Genomic DNA, 19,816 nt, shown 5'->3' with positions numbered 1-19,816 from the left:
CTTTTAGGGGGCAAATAAATTACGCGGTGCCAAATATTGTTCTGTGTACAGTTGGGGGTGTTATTCTGGAGTTGTATGTTGATTTCTTTAACTGTCCTTTCGCCTTTGCTCCCTGCTACCCTCGCAGTTGTAAATACGTGTCCTTCAAGTTTGCTGATCTCCCATTGGATATCATAACATTTGTGTATTTTCATAATCTTTTACATTTTGTTTACTGGTAATATTTTCTTGCCTGTGAAATATAAATAAATGAAGTTGAAGTACACCAGGAACTGCACATACTGGAACCTTGAGTCTTGGAAAATTATTTAATGGACACTGACCCATCTTTGTTTGCTTCTATTTTGAATCAAATCTATAGCTAATCTGGAAATGATTCTTGAGTGTTCACATTCTTTTGCAATATATTGTAAATTTAGAAATATTCAAATCCTGTATAGCATATGAATTTGTGGTGAATAGGGAAGAAGGTTATGTTGTGACCATGATATAGCTGTAAAAAAAAAAGTGTCATTATCTGCTATTATGAATTGCATGTAGCTACCTGGTGGTGAATGTAGCCTTCCTTGAGTCAGAAAAACTTGGAGCCTTCATGGTACTGATGATATTATGAATTGCATTCCAGGTCAACTTCTCTGCCTTGCTTCTGACTCTTTCCTGACTGCAGTGTCAGCTAATTTGTTGTCCAGCTCAAACAAGTTGTTGAGCAAGGCCATTGGCTTTGTCTCCTTTATTTCCCTTTGAATAGCTGCTTAATTTCCCAGCCTTGTTGAATTTTCATCGTGCAGTGATACTTGGATTATTTAAGCATTTGTTCTTTGTGTTCTGTTTCTGTTAAAATTAGCACAGTTAATGTTAACTTTCAATGATTGTCTTAATTCAGTGTGTGTGGCAGAATATTGTGTTTGTGTAGTTTGCTGGCCTGTTGAGGAACAAGATCCCCATGTGGTCGCAAACTGTCTTGCATAACTTTCAATGGTGGTTGGCTTTGCATTGTTTCAACCCTTAATTTTACAGATAGTTTTAATCCAATCATTAGTTACCTATCTTAAAATGTTTTGATTTGATATTTTGATTACTATTTCAAAGTGAATGAATTCTCTGAAAATTTTTCTAAATATTCACTAACATTCAAAGATTACATTGCAAAAAAAAAGTTAATATACAATGCACAGATGCTTGGTGAAGGATCAATATAATGGAACATTTGTCTTCTGGGATCCTCGTTAATATACAATTAACAATAAAATTAGTTTGTCAAATATTTATTAACATACTAATGTACAAAAGAGGGGGATGAACGTGGTTGACTGAGTTGTAGCATTCAAAATTTGACTTCTGAAAGCTTCACCTTACTTGCTCTCTTGAAATGTATTGAATAACTTAAATTGGATTATTAATGCAAACTAAATTTTCTGCAAGTTATTTCAATTTAACTTTTTTAATGATTAAGTATTGCTCACAAATCAACTATTGTTTTTGTTTAAACATATATTTTCCTCCCTTTTTTTGGTAACTGATTTGAAATTGAATTCATCCACTCAAATTTGCACACATCAGTGCACTGTTAATTTCACAAGTCTAGTCTGATTAACCAAGACAAAGCCACATTGCTTGTCTTTCTCTGCTATTATGAGCGATCAAAATCTAGAATTTTAATTCTGACATGAAATAGCATTCACGTTGCATCATTTTAAGATGATTACAGGAATATTGGAGAGATTAAAGCATTGTTGAATTTGAGAACATTTTAAATAAAAACTCCATTTGTCTTTAAGTAGATGAGGTCCATTGGTTGAAGAAGACGATGTTTCAGAAATGTCTAATAAGTTGAGAGTTACTGCTGCACAGCTCGAGTGATCTGGATTCAAACCTAACCTCTACTGTTACCACTGTGGAGTTTAAACATCCTCTGTTTGACAACGTGGGTTCCCTCCTGGTGCCTGGTTTTACCATATTCCAAAGACACGCAGGTTGATGGACCATTTTCTGTTGCCAATTGACTCCTTGTGTTCGTGAGCGGTAGAATCTGGGGATGTGGGACAATAAAATGGGTTTAGTTTTGGTGCTTGATGGTCATTAAACTGGGTCACAGGACCCGTTTCCATGCTACACAACTGAGGTGAAAAACTGCTGATGTGCAGCACCAAGATGTGAGGGGAAAATGTTTTTTAAATCCTTATTTATGGCAAGAATATTAAAACAAATGTTGATGAGAAGCACAGTAGTGAAAATTATTACATTGTAGCAGGTTGAGTGACCATGTGGTTAGTCAGGCCAAATCGCTGCCCCGGTTGTCTGACTCAAAATGGCACGGGCCCCCCTTCACTCCCGAGGAGAAGCCTGTGGTTAATGACATGTGTTGCCCAGGGGATATCACCGCTTCCAGGTGGTGCACCACCTGTCAGGGAGTGATGCTGCGACGTGCTGATGTCACTTCCAGAAGCCAGCGCACGTCACTGGAAGCAGGTGCTTTCCCTGTATAGTAGGAGGAATCCAAACAATAAAATCAGTTACTAGTTCATCCTCACACTGCTGTAGCAGACATTACAGTGATGACCCTGGCGGTTCTAATGCTTTTGGAACCCACCTCAAACACGACAGAATGCAGGATGCTGCTATAGCTGCTGTTGTAATGGGAGCTACCAACTCTGTGGGTGTGCATTTGCTGCCTGTCTGGGCAAACCAGCCCTGTAATTGGCTGCAACTGGCTGAGTCACAGTTCCACATCAGAGGCATTGTCTGAGAGGACACCAAGTTCTGGCATGTCATGAGCCCCCTGGATGCCACCACCGCAACCAAAGTAAGCTCCTTTCTAGAAAATCCTCAGAAGGTGTATGAATAATTCTGGCATTTCGTCCTTGATTCCCTGGAACTTGGCCAATATGAGCGTGCCCTTCGCATCCTAAATATGCAAGGCATGGGTGATAGAAACCCTTCTGAACTTGTTTACGAAGTGGTGGCCCTAGAGGACAGACAGACAAACTGTTTCCTCCTCTATGGTAAGGGATTAGAACTCACATGCCACTTTAAGTAATCCCAATCCCATTGGTGCTCTATGATTGGTAAGGGATTGCTTAAAGTGGTATGTGAGTGAGAAGGGAAGGTTGAGAATCCCTGCTCTAGACCTGATTGTTAGTGAAATATTTTGCTTGAGAAAAATTGTCATTGGCCCATTTCTCTTGGAGTTATGAGTCCTATTGAGTCAATTAGGAACAATGAAAACAGTGGCTTCAAACTTTCTTTCCACTCGTATACCACCTTAAGCAATCCCTTACTAATCGCAGAGCACATATGGCACAAGGAATATTTAAAGTGGTATGTGAGTGGAAAGAAGGGTTGAGAATGACTGGATTAGAAGATGAGACTTGCCACAGGATACGTTGCTTCTTATTTGGTCTTGTACTGTGTAACTGAGGGTGTTATGGTTCTGACAAATGATACACAAGTAAACCATCAGTCTTCACCAAACTCTCCTGTCTGCCAAAATGTGTTGGCAGCTGTTAAAACTGCCACAACAGTTGGCAACGAGATGTCAAATCCAATGATGAACTGAAAAGTAATTGGTTGAATTTAGCTGTTCATGAATTATTATGGCTTGCTTCACTGAATTAAAATAGAAAGATTTACTGTACTTTTTTAAAAAAAAAACAAAAAAAAAACACCTAGTTCTGATTCAGCTGGGTTTACCTGAGCCTCTTGATGCAGAGAACAACAAAGGTACCATTTGGTTGTCGATTTTTGATACGATCAGCAATTGCGTTGTGTATGTATTTCCAGTTCTTTATATCAAGCTTCCAGCAGTTTTTCTATGACTACTTACTTCACTTTTCTCTGCTTTGTAGTCGTTTATATGTGTAATTTAAGAAATGAAATAAAAGCAAACTTTCAACTTTTTGAAATTTTAAAATATTTCCCTTACTTTCAGATTTGTCAGAGTACATACATGACATCACATACAACCCTAAGATTATTTTTACTGGGAGCAAGGCAAAATTACAACTAATTGGTAGTACAAAAACTATACTAGTGTATACACATGTAAACAAAGAACTGTAAACAGATAATGAATGTAAACAAGCTGCATCATACAGAGAATTTAAAAAAAAAAACCATAAAGTACACGAGTCCTTAAGTGAGTCTGAGTTTGTCATTGAGGAGTCTGATGGTGGAAGGGTAGCAACTATTCCTGAACCTGGTGGTGCGAGTCCTGTGGCATCTGTACCTCTACTGATGGCAGCAGTGAGAACAGTGTGTGTGCTAGGTGGTGTGGGTCTTTAATGATTGCTGCTGCTCTCCGACAGCAGCATTCCCTGTAGATGTTCTAATAGTGGGGAGGGTTTGGCCTGTGATGTCCTGGGCTGTGTCCACTACCTTTTGGAGGGCTTTATCTTCAGGAGTATTGGTGTTCACATACCAGACTGAGATGCAGCCAGTCAGCATTCTTTAAACCACACCTCTGTAGAAATTTACCGGGGTTTCTGGTGTCTTACCAAACCATCACATACTCCTGAGGAAGTAGAGGCACCCACATGCTTTCTTCACAATGTTGGGTCCAGGAAAGATCCTCTGGATGGTGACTCCCAAGAACTTAAATTTGCTTACCCTCTCCACCTGATTTCCCCCCCCCCCCCCCATGATCACTGGATTGTATACCTGATAAACGTAACTTGCCATGTGACTGAAGTGGCAAGTTAAGCAGCTGTTCAACCATTATTCCCTACCAACTTGCACTTGACCTGGATCTGCAGTGCCTGCCGACCTGGATCTGCAGTGCCTGCCTCCCTGGGCTTTGGCAGGAGTGGAGATTTGCTAGTTGTCAAGGATGTAAGCAACTTAAATGTAGGGGTTAGCTAATAACCTTTGACTCTTGGTGCCTGTTCAAATATGCAATGTATTAAACTGTTTTAAAGCATGCAATTTAAAAAAACAAGAAATAAATCAAATTGAAACAAAAAATAACTTGGTTTACTGCTACCTTATCAGTGTACTTCAGTTTAGTTAAATCAATGTTTTCTAATGGTACAGGGTTAGAGAATTGTCAGTTCTCCATCACCCCTTTGGGTTTAATGTTGGTGGAAACAATCCAATGACAGATGTAGCATCAACTGTCATTCATTAGGTCCTGGAATTGTGTGTGCAAAAACACATTTAAGACATGGTGTTTAAGATTATTTCCAGAGGTTCTGGTTGGAAATGCCTGGAAAAACTCTAAGATCCACTGGTGAAAATTTGTCACATTTGGAGGTGAATTGACCCTCTCATCCCTTTTGTAGGCATGTAGCCTTTTTTTTGTTATCATCTGCTTGATGTGATAAATTAAATTGTTCAATTTGCTGCAATTTTTCAACTAGTCTTAGTTATTTAAATGCGCACATTAGATAAGAATAACAAAATATATTGTCTTAACATGTAAATATACAGCCTCTTCCATACCAGCAATAGTTTTGATGCAACAATATTTCAAAAGGAGTAAAATCTCTAGATTTTTAAGTTGCTTACATTAGGAAATCTTCTACATGCTTTGTTGTGGAGCAATTAGTGAATAATCTTTAAAATTTGTAGTTATTAAAGCATAGTAGAAATTGGCATTTAAAAAAAATTCATGTAACAGTTTATAACTAATGGTAGAATGTTAAATACTTCATATGCCAGCAAAAAAAAAGCAATGGCACATAAAATAGCAAATTGTGAGGCAATTTATTTTCATGTGAGAATAGTACAAGCAGAGTGTTATCAATGGTGATATTGGGAGTAATTTTGTCCTCTCTTGGGTAAACTTGTACCTCTCATTTTGTTCATTTTAGATTGGTCACAGTGTTTGAGCTACCGAAAGAAAATAGACACACACACTGAGAGCAGTTCAGTTTATACAAGTCTTTATTACTAAATCTAAAGCTGAATTCACACTACAATATGCAAGCCTGTTGGTTTGGAATCTTGAAGTTCTTCTTGCTGAGAGATGTTGCCACCTCTTGGAGAATCTCAAACATCAGCAGTGGGACCATGGCTTATATTACCCAAAAGTTGTTTACTTCAGATCTTATCTCTTTGAACAAATGATTTAATTATCTTCAAGGTCTCCTGACAGTCTGTGACCAACAAAAGACAACTGCATCTCTTGGCCTCATGGTGGAAGTTGGATAATGTCTACTGATTCATATGCATCCCTGGTCCCCATAGTGTAAATTAGATACTGTCTTCTGATTTTCAACTGCATCCTGGGCCCCATGGTGGAATTTAGGTTGTCTACTAAATATGCATCCTGGGCCTCATGGTGTAAATTGGATTATGTCTGCTGATTCTAGAAAAACAAGCAGGTTCTTAGCCTTGCAGCTGCAGAAGTAAAATCTTCCATTACATCCTCTTGTCCAATTTTCATCAATTTGTTCAAATTGCTGGTATATAATTGTAGGAGGTGCCTGTAGTTGGAAAGGGAAATATGATGTAGCCTTCATTTGAAGTGGGGATCATGTGTGAAACTAGTTTGTCCATAACTCCTGGAGGTCTCAAGAGTTTTGTGGAACTATGTACCATCCTTGCGAAAGAATTTTTGTGAGATGATGCAGAGAAAATGAATTTTATTAATTATGGTATCAAGAAGTTACCTGATGCCTGAAGATGAGTGATTTCATGGGGACGTAAGATTCTTGGAGGGCTTGTCAGAGTAGGTTCAGTCAAAATATTTTCACTGGGTTAATGGATGCTTATTTAAGGTTTAGATAAAAACATTATTTTCAATCTTAAAATTCTTTCTCCCACGTGCTGAATCATTCATGCCAAGATGGAGAATGTGGCGTTATTGTTTAGATACGACAGGTTCAAGAAGAAAATTGAAATGGAAGCTAAGATCAGAACAGCATGATTGTTATTGAATGTTATCAGATTAGAGGGGAAATATAACCTACACCACTTCTTCTGTTGCATTCTTAAGATTTATTATGTATGGAGTTGAAAACATTAACTCTACTTTTGCAAATCCTACTATGAGCATGTAGTACTCTTGATTCCTACTGGTGGAAATAAAATACAATAGTGGAAATCTGGCAATATGAAGATTATAGTTATGAAGTGGCCTCTTTCTGAGTAGGTGTTAATTTTCCTTTCTTTTTGATAGTGTTCTATTAATGGAGCTAATTTTATTGCTACAAGTTCTGAAAATGCTTTTTTTGGCATAAAATGCAACTTCAGCTGTCCAATTTGGGCCATTTTTAGTCAACAAATGGTAAATGAGTAAAATAAGAACATTTCAGATTTTTTTTTATTGCACACTTTTATTAATCTTTCTAACCCATTCTGCTTTTCCTCTCCCTTTAGTAATTGCTTCTGTGTTATTTGCTCATCTTGAATTTGACTTTTAGTTTGGAATTTGATCTAAAACAGTTTACAAAAATGTATGTTTCTTCCCAGTAAATGGTTTGGGCCTGAAACATTTCACTTTAACTTGCTGAGTTTCTCCAGCACTTTGCAAAATTCTCAAATTTGTGTAATACACACTTTTTCTGGTACTTGGTTGAATGGTGTACTAATAACAATCTTTCACTCAGTGTCATCAAAACTAGGGAGCTAATTGTAGACTTTAGGAAGGGAAAACCAGAGGTGTATGATCCTGTGATCATTGGGGGATTGGAGAGGGCGAGCATGTTAAAATTCCTGGGAATTGCAATCTTGGTGGACCTTTCCTGGACCCAACATATTAATGTCATCGTGAAGAAAGCACATCAGCGCCTCTACTTCCTTAGAAGTTTGCGGAGGTATGGTATAACATTGGAAGCCTTGGCAAACCTCTACACAAGTGTGGTAGAAATGTGCTGACTGGCTGCATCACAGCCTGGTATGAAGGCATCAGTACCTCTCAGCCTAAAGCCCTGCAAAAGGTAGTGGACACAGCCTGGTACATCACAGGAAAATCTTTCCCCACCTTGCAGGAAATATACATGTACCACTGCTGTCGGAGAGCAGTAGCAATCAAGGATTCCTACCACACAGGACATGCTCTGTTCTTGCTGCTGCCATCAGGAAAGTGGTATTGTACCATCAGGTTTGGGAACAGTTACTACCCCTCCACCATTAGACACAAGCAACAGACTATCAGAAACCCCTTTAAGGACTCTTGTATTGCATATTATTTATTACTGAATATTTAGTATTTTTCGATCTTGCACAGTTAGTTTGTATACCTTTCTCTTATATATGTATCTTGAGTACAGATTTTTTTTGCACCACCAATAAGTAGAAATTTTGCTTGACCTGTAGAAAAAGAATCTCTGGGTTGTATCTGATGTCATGAGTAGTTTGACAATAAATTCGAACTTTATTTTATTGTTGATGCCTTTTTGATGACAAGGATTTGAATGCATATTTGATAGAGGTAAAGGCTAAACCTGTTGTCTACTGTCTGAACATGAAATGGGTTGAGCTGTGCTGACTTGATTTTGAATTTTAGTTTCTTACAGTGACATGTTTTTAAACCATGATTTACCTTGATGCAGTTCAACTTAATTTATTTAAAATGCACTACAAATAATTAATATCAGGAAGAATTAGCAACAAAATTATTTAATCTTTTTGAAATACCACGTCAAAGTAACTGCAGGAATTGGATTAAAAACGGTAGAGAGGTTCTGCAGATCCTGATTCGAACAATGCAGTCAATATTTTCAAAATGAAAACTGTCCTCTTGGCAGAAAAAGTGAGCGTCTCAATTTCTTGTTTGTAGCCATGCAACTGAAAAAAAATGGAGGAATCTAACCTTGAGTTCTCTTCAAATTATCAAACAGTTCATTTTTTACCTTGACTGGGAATAATTTCTTCTGAGAGACCTACAGATTGGAATAAATAGTATAGTAGTGTTTTTATTAGTAGATATCTTGTGACATTACTTGCAGTAAATTGTGCCTTATAATGGGATCATTGTATGATTTAGTTTAGGAATGTACTCTGCAGCTCACTTTCATAATTTAAAAAAAAACTTTTTAGTGTCATTTAAACATTTGGTCAGCAGAAATAAATGTGATTTTCTTAAAATATTTTTGATTCTATAATTGCAGCCAAAAGTGTTGCAAACAGCTTGTATATCTCCACTTGTGCTTTATTGCTGGCCGCTAAATTGATATGTTAGAAGAAAGCTGTGTTCTGTATGGAAGTTTTAGTGAACTTTTTAGATATTTGCTGTTCTCTATGTGATTACAAATTGAGTTTGGCTTGGATATGTGGAAATTTCTACAAGCAGGCACTTTGATTTCCACCATTATATAGTTCTGAGTTTTAATGGACCTTGTTTATAACTTCACTTTTAGCCGATAAGGAATTCCTGCTGTTATTGATGATGGATGGCCCATTTGGCAGAGATAATGCCACAGACTGAGATCCATTAAGTTTTGTATTCAATTTGTTAGAGCCACAATATTAAATATGAAACAAATGTGAGAATACCAGCCACTACATAATTCCAATTGAGCTCATTCCGGTTTTTGTATATGGCTGTATGGAATGAGCTCGCAAAACGGTTGAGTGCATATTATATTAATCTACTTATGGAAACCCCAGAAGGCACCCACATTGTTCTATGACAGCCTTGTGGATTTAGACAGGAAATTATTATTTGACAGTTGCCCTTGGGGCTGCTATTAAAATGAAATTTTGGTTGAGCTTTCTCTTCAATTGTATAAGTCCTAGTTTTCTAGTATACCAGAAGCAAAATAAAAATCCCCTCAGCAGTTTTCTTTTTAAGTTTAAAAAAAAAAATCATACACTGCTGTCACTCCCCAATGACTTAACCCCAGAGCTCCTGTTCACTGCTACTTTATCGAGACTTATAAAGTGTTCAGTTAATGTATTTTCTTAAGTGAGTGTGTGAAGTTTTGCCCTATAATTGTTGGGCAGTTTCTCGGAATTCTTGGAATGTATTTGTCACAGCCAATTTGTACTTTAGTGTAGTGCCTGCTTTTAATGGAGAATCGGAAATGGCATGAAAATGCAATTGTTCTTCAGAACTCTGGATATATGGTTAGTTTATGACACTTTCATTAACACTGCTAGAAGTCAGCTGTTTGGTATGGGAGTCACAGTGCAGATGACTGTCTTTACTGAGTGATTCAATGTAGCATGTATGGGAGAGTCAACACAGAGCTTTTAGCCTCTTTAGTCGCATTCTCTCTAGTGCAGAAAATATTTTTAAACATAATGCTTGGGACAAAAAAAATTACAATTACAGTTCACATTGCCCGAAAGCAATTCCAAGTACAGGATAGCCTATTGTTGGTTGATTCCTCTTTTGTCACTCTGCAAATCGATGTGGGAACCCTTTGCACCTGAATTTTGTGGTTTTGAGATGGCCAGTCCTCATCCTGAGCTCCTGTTCTCTCTGTTACTTTGGTTATGGTCAGGCTTGCATCCACTATTAAGATCTGTGTACCACTGAAGCTGTCTCAAAGTAAAAATGCTATACTGGAGTAAGTCAGCAAGTTAAACATTGTACTTGATATAACAAAGATAAAGATACATAAAGTTTCAGGCTTGAGCCCTTCATTTAGAAGGCACCTTTAAAGTGAGCCCATTATCCTTAATCTCCTTGCAGCTTTGCATAGTTCAGACAATTTGGTTATCACTTGTACTTCTAAAGTTATTACTGCCAATGAATTCTTAACCCTTTAATGGAGAACCAAGTAGATTGATAGCACAGTGAGGCATTATCACTAACCTTATGCAGCTAAACTGGTTTTGCTGTCTACTTGTGTGATTTCAACTGCTGCAAGTAGCAAAACTTTCTTTAGCACAATTTTCAAATAAAAAAATCTTAACCCTTGATAAAGGTGGTGTGAATGGTGGTTCCTTGCATAATGACCAGAAGGTGGTGAATCTGTGGAATTCATTGCCACAGAGGGCAGTAGAGGCAGGATCATTGAATATATTTAAGAGGGAATTGGATGTATTTCTTCAGTATAAGGGAATTGGGGTTTACGGAGAGAAGGCGGGGACGGGGTACTGAACTTTAAGATCAGCCATGATCTCGTTGAATGGTGGAGCAGGTTTGAAGGGCCGAATGACCTACTCCTGCTCCTATCTTCTATGTCCCATTATATTCCTCTCCCCAACTTGAGGAAACTCCAAGCCTACCATCTACAATAAGCATCCTGAACAGCACTTAAAGTTTGACACCATACAGGACATAACAGCCTGCTTCATAGCTATCTCATCAACATGCATTAATTCACTCCACCACTTGCAGAAGTTTGTGCAATCTTCAGGATGTACAAATCACCAAGACTCTAGTGCACTTTCCAAATCTACAGCCTATACCAGCTAGGAAGATGAGGGCAGCAAAAGCATAGAAACACAACCACCTGGCAATTTCCCTGCAAGCTAAATACTTGCAAATATATTTTTCCTTCACCATTGCTGGGTCAGAATCCTGGCACTCCCTCCCTAACATTGTTATGGATATACCCACACCTAGAGGTTGAAGACAGCAACTCATCACCACGGGCAATTAAATGCTGGTTCCTCCTCCAAAGCCCATGTCTGTGGAATGAAAAACTTATTTAAAAAAAAAAAATCTATTTGGGGACAGAAAGGGGCCATTTTTGGTTGCTGGTAGCTTCTTCCCTGGTGCCATCAGATTTCTGAACGATCAATGAACCAAAGACACTGCTGTACTTTTCATGCACTGTTTTTCAAAATTTATTGTAAGGTGGTTTGTGTAAATGTGATACTGCCACAAAACACTGAACTTTGTGACTTGCTCATAACAATAAATTCTGATTCTGAAACAGGTTACAAGTAGAATTCATGGTGCAATAGGATTACTTAATGCTGTACTGGCTCGTGCCAATTGTTTCCTTCAGTTTTGTATGGAAATAAAACTACAATGAAGGTTTCTATATTTTTCCTAATTGATTTACCAGCTTGTAAACAGCCTATGGTATGATTTAAAAACTTTTTGAAATTGATATTTGAGTCTTTAATTGCTGCAGGGATTTTCCTGATTGTCATTTGTAACAATTGAAATGTTATATCACCTGGGTCTCTCGCAAGTTTTATTTCCAAAGCTGCAGTATCTTCTCCTGTGGGAAAACGCCCATCCTGCAATAATCAAAATATCACTGAGTTATCAATACTTTTCAATGGCATACATTTTCGTCTGCTGTTTTGGTTGAATTTTCTTCCTGGTGTTGCTTTCAATTGCACACAAATCCAAATGGTTGCCTGTATTTGAAAGGAAAATGTGTGAGATGAATAATTTGATGTTCTTCTATCTAGTACAGCTTGCGAGGCACATGGGGTTCTTTGCGAAAAGTACAACTCGTGGAAATATGCTCGAGACAGGATTCATATGAGCTCGTGCTCACAATGTAGTTTTAGTGGGCATGGCTTGCAAATGAAAATATTTGATATGAATATTGTATATCATACAGTATCCAAACCCTCCTCCAAATTTTGGCCCAGGCCTCCTGCCCATCCGAGCTCCTGAAGCCCTGAATGCAAACTTGGCACCCAGTAGGGCCCATCTGATCTCCCAACTGTAGACCTGGTCCTGGCTACCTGCCCAGCCCATGTGAGCTCCTGATGCCCCAAACATCGCAGATACTTAGAGCAGTGAAAAGTTGTATGCATATACTAGTTGATCCCCTAAATTTTCCTAAAAATTGGTCCACAAAATTTGACTATTACATGCTCATTTATAATGTATGTACTTTTTTGAAATTGATACAAATTAGGTTTAAAAACTACATGAATGAACATTATGTACATGTATTTAATTTGTAACAATGTGCATGCAAGATAAAAATTGTAATTTTTTTTGTCTTGTGGCTGTCAAACAGTTGAAATTTATTATATGTGGCTCTTACGTTAAGCAAGTTTGGCCATCCCTGATCTAGTAGGTGGCTCTTTGGTAAATATGAACATTAACAGTGATCACATTGTAACAGGCTTTTCAGAAATGAAATGTGTGTGCAACTTGAATTCCTTTATTGTTGTAAAAGTCAAAGGCTCATTGTTTACTCATTGGGTTGGTTGTGAGTGTCGATGGCGTCCTGGGGTCTGATGGCTGTGATATCCGGCTGTTGCTGTTGTTTTCGCGGCTGTTCCTGTTGATGTTGCCCTTTGCCAGCGTGCGTGCGTGATTTGGATACTTGGTGCATGTGCAGTGGGTTTTGTGTACTGGGAATGTTAAGGAACTTCCTTATCATGACTAGTATATTAGTAGGCATGTAGTGGAAAACATCGAAGTACTTGAGATGGCAGAGGCCAACAGCATCAAATCCACGCTGCTGAAGATCCAACTGCGCTGGGTAGGTCACGCCTCCAGAATGGAGGACCATTGCTTTCCCAAGATCGTGTTCTATGGCGAGCTCTCCACTGGCCACCGAGACAGAGGTGCACCAGAGGTTCAAGGACTGCCTAAAGAAATCTCTTGGTGCCTGCCACATTGACCACCGCCAGTGGGCTGATATCGCCTCAAACCTTGCATCTTGGCGCCTCACAGTTCGGTGGGCAGCAACCTCCTTTGAAGAAGACCGCAGAGCCCACCTCTGACAAAAGACAAAGGAGGAAAAACCCAACACCCAACCCCAACCAACCAATTTTCCCTTGCAACCGCTGCAACCGTGCCTGCCTGTCCTGCAGCTGACATGGACATTACCCCTCCATAAATCTTCGTCCACAAAGCCAAGCCAAAGGAAGGAAGTGGATATCTTCCATGGCATTACAACACCCTTTTAGAAAGAAGGTTGTATGCTTGTAGACCCTTTGTGTCTTCCTGTTTATTAATGACAATGAAAGAGCTTTCTCCAAACAAGCTGTAGCAATTTTTTGCTGCTTGCCAAAATGCTCCTGTAGTAAACTTAGCCTTCCTGAATTCTCTGTCCAAGGCCATATGTAGGCAACTCCTTACAAGTTCCCTTGGCTGTCCACTTGTGCAAGGTTACAAATAATATAGAGACCATCTCTGTGCAAATTTTGTTCTTGCTTTCAATATTGTGTTCGAAGGGTTTAATAAAGACTTGGTACTGAAGTGGATCACCATCAAAAACTTGAACCTCCTTCTTGGGCATGGAAGAAAAACATTAACTAAGTTAATGATGCAGTGATTTCATTTTGCCTTTCCATGACTGAGAATATGTTGCTCTGTTCACCATTGCTTGAAGCAAGCCATGTAGCTGGAGATGTTAAGGAAAAGTTAACACTGTAGTAAAAACTAAATGAGAAAGCCACTTCTGAAGAAAAGAAAACAGATCAATGTGAAAATCATACTGACAAAAATAAATCAAAAGCATTTAAAGCAGCATGAAGGAATTATTTTCATCAGAAGTTGATGAAAATTAAGTATTAGGAGATGTTGCAAAACTGGTGAACATTGAAAATTGCTCTAATGGTATAAAGGAGCATTTGGTTGCAAAATTGGTGTAACTGCCTTCAGAGAACAAAGTGTTGAAAAGAGACTTGGAAATATTGGATAATCACAAAATTTAAAAGTTGTACTTGGAAACAAAACTGATTTTCAGAAAAATGGGGATGAATCTAATGATTCTTCAGTTTTGAAAGTGACTAAGAGAAAAGGCCAAAGAGCAGTTGACAAGAATGGAGATTTAATCATAGAATGTGTAAAGCTAGAAAGCAAAAGAATAACACTGAAGAAATGAATGCAGTTATTGAGGAAAGGGATTCAGCCGTATCAAGATGTATGCAGTTGGAGAGGGAGATTTATCTTATTGAAAGAGAACAAGTCATTAGTTGATAAAACAAGACAGCTGACAAAGCAATCTAGGGCCCAGGTAATGACACAGAAAGAAAGATATTGCATCTCAACAATGTAAGAAGCAAGATGAAGAAATTCAGACACCTCAAGCTTACTAGCAGGGCTGAAAGCACTAATGCATCACATGACCTATTCACTCCATATCAAATTAATAACTTCTCAGAAGATAATGGGAGAATTGCTTTCCTATTGAAAGAATTAAATGCAGAGAGACTCTAATAAAAGGCTCAAAATGTCAGAAAATGAGACTGAATTGGAAGTTGCAAAATTGGATGTGAAATTGCAGGAAAAGGCAATAAAAGCCAGATTAGCCAAAAAGGCTGCAGTTCCAGTTGAAGAGATCTGTAGGAGTCATAAGTCGAGTTGGCTTATTTATAGAAAGGATTTGACAAATGCCATGGCTGTTGATGAGTTTGAAGAACCAATGTTAGAATCTTTGAGCTATGGCAGAAAAGAAAGAAAAAGATGAACAAACCTGTGGCTGGGAAAGTTAGACACTCATCGATTAAATTCAAGATGATGAGATAAATCTGGTTCTAAGAACTCAAACTCTTCCTAGAAGAAGCAGAATGCTGACAAAAAAGCCAAATAACATGAAGATGCGGCTCATCTTAAATCCAAAAAGAGGATGATTGATGTGGTACCTATCTCGCCAGATATTGAGTTGCCTCTTATCCAGCCTCACTACAAACCTCTTCCTTCCATGGATTTTACACCATTATTACCACCCAAAGGGAAAGCTGTGTATATTCTGTTTGAGGAACATCTGAGGTTTACTGGTTGCCATCTTAACTCAAAAGATGCAAATGTACTCTGGATCAAAGATTGTTTATCTTCCAAAGATGATGATGTTATTTGAACAGTGCATTTGAGTTCTTCAAAATAATGTGGACTCTATTCACAAAGTCTGAGGAGTGCCATTTGAAATCTTGGAGCTTGTATTGGAGTGGTGTACCTTGATCAGCTATATCATATTGAGAACTGTAAACTGGTGTCTGTTGAAGTAACTGATCATTTGTGGTTAAGGCCCTGTCAGAAAGACTTTAAAACCCAGGACAGAAATAGTCTAACATCAGACACAACGAAGTCTGGCTTCTACAGGAGATGGAGGAACTTTGAGGTCCAAACTGACTTTATTTTGTTTTTGGACCTTGACCATTACAAAGACTACATACTTCACTGGTCCAGAGTGGTAGTAAAGATCACTCTTTAAGACTATGTGCTTGTAGCTTCTGGCCTTATGAAAAATAAAGATCTATATAATATTGGAATTTACTTTATTTGATATTTGTAAATGTATAATTATCATTTGAGACAATAATTTCGGACAGGTGTAAGAGCCAAAGGCTCATTGTTTCCTCCTTTGGGTTGGTTGCAGGTGTCAGTGGGGTCTGAAGGCTGTGATGTCTGGCTGCTGCCATTGTTTTGCCAACTGTTCCTGTCATCGCTGTCCATTTCTAATGCCATGTTGCATCTATGTATATACTATTCCCTTTGCAGTGGTGACACACGCGTGGTGGGTTTGACGTACTGGGGATGGTTGGCGCGTGTTGGTAAAGACAACACTTATACTAATATATCCTCATTTCAAAGTATCATCTTCCAAAAGCATAAGCTACCACATTCTGAATTTCTATCTCTTTAATCCAATAAATCAAACTCTCTTGCTGCTGCTGCTTTATGTAGTTTTAATTTGTTGACAAAATGGATAAACATTTTGCATGGCTTCGCATGAAGACTTTCATAACAATGAATAACAAAGTATTTACTGTATGATGGAGATAAAATGCATATAAAGTTCAAATGTTAAAGAGATACATAATGATATTTTAAGAGAAATGCAGAAAAATTCAAAGAAAAATTTCTTGTGCTCATGCTTTCACATGTTGTTGAATAATGAGCAATCTGTTAGTCTGGGCAGATGTGACATATTACATAGTCACTATGGTAACACTACAAACAATAGTTCTTAAAGAGACCGGCACAAAATTAACTAAGAATTAAAAACAAGGGTTTTAACCTTTATAGTTAGGGCATGAATTCTTTATAGACGAGGAGGGTGAGTGAGGCTTTCATATTTAACCATTAGCATGGATTAAACATTTTTTGTTGAATATTTTATAAATTTTAAACCACAATAATAGTTGTATTGCATTTAATTCCAGAAATAAAAAAAAAATACATGTGGTATATATCATCCCACCAACTCACCACTGAAAAAGAAAGTAAAAGAAAAACTGGAGAATGCCAAGAAAATAAAATGTGTAAAACTTTGATATTTTGTCCATCACAATAAGGTTACCAAGAAGTGAGGTCTTCAGAGAGCCTATGAAACATGCAAACCAAAATTTAGTAAATATGGGCTCGCAGATTATAAGTAATTTTCTCTAATGGTATACAACTACGAAATTCTGCAAGCCATCTTTACATAGATGAATTTATTTGATTTCCATGATATTGCTATACATTTCCTAGAAGATACTGAAGCAATTAACACAAATTCAGTTTGATGGCTATTTCATTTTAATTTGACCTTTTAACCTTAATATTACTCAATAAAAATAACAACGAATCCTGTGGGAATTTGATCCCCGTAATTCATTCTTAAAAAATTACCTCCCCTAACCAAAATTGTCTAACTTTAGGACATTGGAACTTTTTTGCATTCATCTTGGCAATCTCAGATCTACACCTAAAACATAAATCTGATATAGCAGGATATAATGTTTAATTTTTGTGGAGTTGAATATAATGTAAAAAAAATTATATTGCACTAACGTGTTTCCAATCTTGATCCTGATTTATGCACCCCAATTTTTGGGGCCTTGATTTGAAGTAAAAAAAAATTGTTATTTGTTTGTCACAAATGTGCTGTAATTGTTTCCACATAGACATTACTACTTGGAATATTCAGACTATTTTTATGAGAAATTGTTAAAAGTTTTTGTGTTAATTAATAAACTTTATTTAAAAAAAAACACTCATCTGGATTTAGTGGATTATATGGAATCACATCACAGTAAAGAGCCCCATCTAGCCTCCAAGCAGCTTTTCTGGATAGTAGTCGCTACAGTTATATTTCCAATATGTATTCTCATTTCGCATAATGTCATGAATATTAACAATTTGACAATCCAGAACTGACTTTGAAAAGATAAAACGTAGGTTAAGGTGTACTTTCTCAAGGAGTAGAGATTTAAATGCATGAACATTTGTGTACGCACTTACGTTTCACTCCAAGGTCAAAATAGTTGAAGGTTCTCAAAGGTTTTTGCACTATCATGTCATGGCACAGATAGTGGGCCTAGCGGTTCAGTTATTTACAAAATTTCCTTAATATTTTTTCCTTGAGCACTAAGATGTGAAGAAGCAGTTTTGTCATTTGGCGATAATATACTTGTAGACTTGTTTCAATTAAACATTTTAAAACTGTGTATTCTGTTTAGCTTCTCAGATTATGGTTTTTCTCATGTCTGATTACCATAATTGCGCAAGATGGAATAAAGATAGTGTTTTACTTGGAGAAATCAGTAAGTTGAATTTGCTGATTTATATGGTATCTTAAAACAAACTCTAACATTTAGGAATTTGGAAAACATTCAAGTCAGCTTCCAATCTGCCATGTGTTTTGTGTTAATTCAATGTTTAACCTATCATGTCTTCAGTTGGATTTTATTGTCAATTTATAATTAAGGAATTATTTTGAATAACTTGTAATCAATCAATTAGAATATGGTATATGGTTGCTTAGGGAGTTGAACAATATGTGTGCTAAGTGTACAAGGACACATTTGTCTTCATTATACTTGAGCATAACCTTGTGTAAATTAATTCTAAACAAAACACAAAAATTCTAGAGAAACTCAGCAAGTCATGCAGCGATCCTTATATAGCAAAGATATGTAACTAATGTTTCAGACCTGACCCCTTTGTCAAGGTATAAACTTTGACAAATGGCTCAGGCCCAAAACATTGTAGTTCTTAGCAAGTCATGCAGCGTATGTAACCAATCAGTGTATTGTACTTCAATATCAGCATCTTTTCAGATTTTTTTTGCTGTATTGCTTTATTAACATGGAATTTGGCTTGTAGAGTGAATTTAATATTATTGCTCTTGGCAACATTAACTTGGTGGGAATTTGTTTTGAAGGATTATACCATAAACTACATAATAGCGTTTCTAAATAGTGGTGATTAACACTGCTTTAAATCAAAACGGTTTTCATTTTGTTGAGAATCCTACATTCATCACTGCGTGTAGACCTTGGCATTGGAGACTGCTATTGTACTATATGTATCGGCAGTGTAAGAGAGGACAGATTAAGTGCTGGGTTAGACTTTAAAGAGATTAGGAAGCAATTTAGTAGTAGATCCTCTGAACCAGTTATCTTTATTGCCCTCCAATGCTGCAAGTCACAGAGGATTCATATGTTTCTTGAGATCCAGGTTTGGTGTAGAATGCACCAATTTGCAAAGGGATGTCAAGTATCTAAATGAGATTGGGAACACAATTCTTACAAGGAAGAATCCTTGTCTGGTTTAATTGGCGGAAGAATGGACAACAGTTTGCAGTGGTGAAAGAGGAATAAGGTGCAGGAGGAGTGAGGAAGTTTCATTAGTTTTAGAAAAGTTGGTAGTACATCAGATGGGAACAGACTGTGAAAATTGTGCAGAAAATTAGATGGGTTTGGTATGCATGCAAATCCAAAAAAAAATGGCAAATGTTGAAATGATGGGTTAGTGAACTACAAATGCCCAAACTTGTTCATGGTTATAATGTGGCAAAAACTGAGTGTCACGTAAAAATTGTATCTTTAGTGCTTACTATTTGTGGATGTAAATTCAGAAAAGGTAAAAGAAAGGTTGAGTGGCATGAATGGTTAGGAAAGTCCATTCTACTTTTAGAAAGAGGATATTCCTTGATAAGGTAGTGCAGAATTTTGTTTTTGTTTCACATTGATAACCCAAAAGGGTGTGATCACTTTACTATGGCTAGTTGATACTTCTCTGTTCAATGAGAATCCAATAAACAAATTGGTCATAAAACAGTGAAAA

At 37.3% G+C, this 19,816-nt stretch overlaps 1 protein-coding gene across 12 annotated transcripts in view; it reads left to right on the top strand.

Moving 5' to 3' along the window:
• The window catches only part of suco (SUN domain containing ossification factor), a 131,102-nt gene that overhangs the window by 524 nt on the left and 110,762 nt on the right, over positions 1–19,816 (top strand). The gene's annotated exons all lie outside the window — the stretch shown is intronic.

The sequence above is a fragment of the Narcine bancroftii genome, chromosome 5 (assembly GCF_036971445.1).
Source record: "Narcine bancroftii isolate sNarBan1 chromosome 5, sNarBan1.hap1, whole genome shotgun sequence".
Classification (NCBI taxonomy): Eukaryota; Metazoa; Chordata; class Chondrichthyes; order Torpediniformes; family Narcinidae; genus Narcine; species Narcine bancroftii.
The sequence above is the reverse complement of the archived record's forward strand: the minus strand, read 5'-3'. Positions and strand labels throughout refer to the sequence as shown.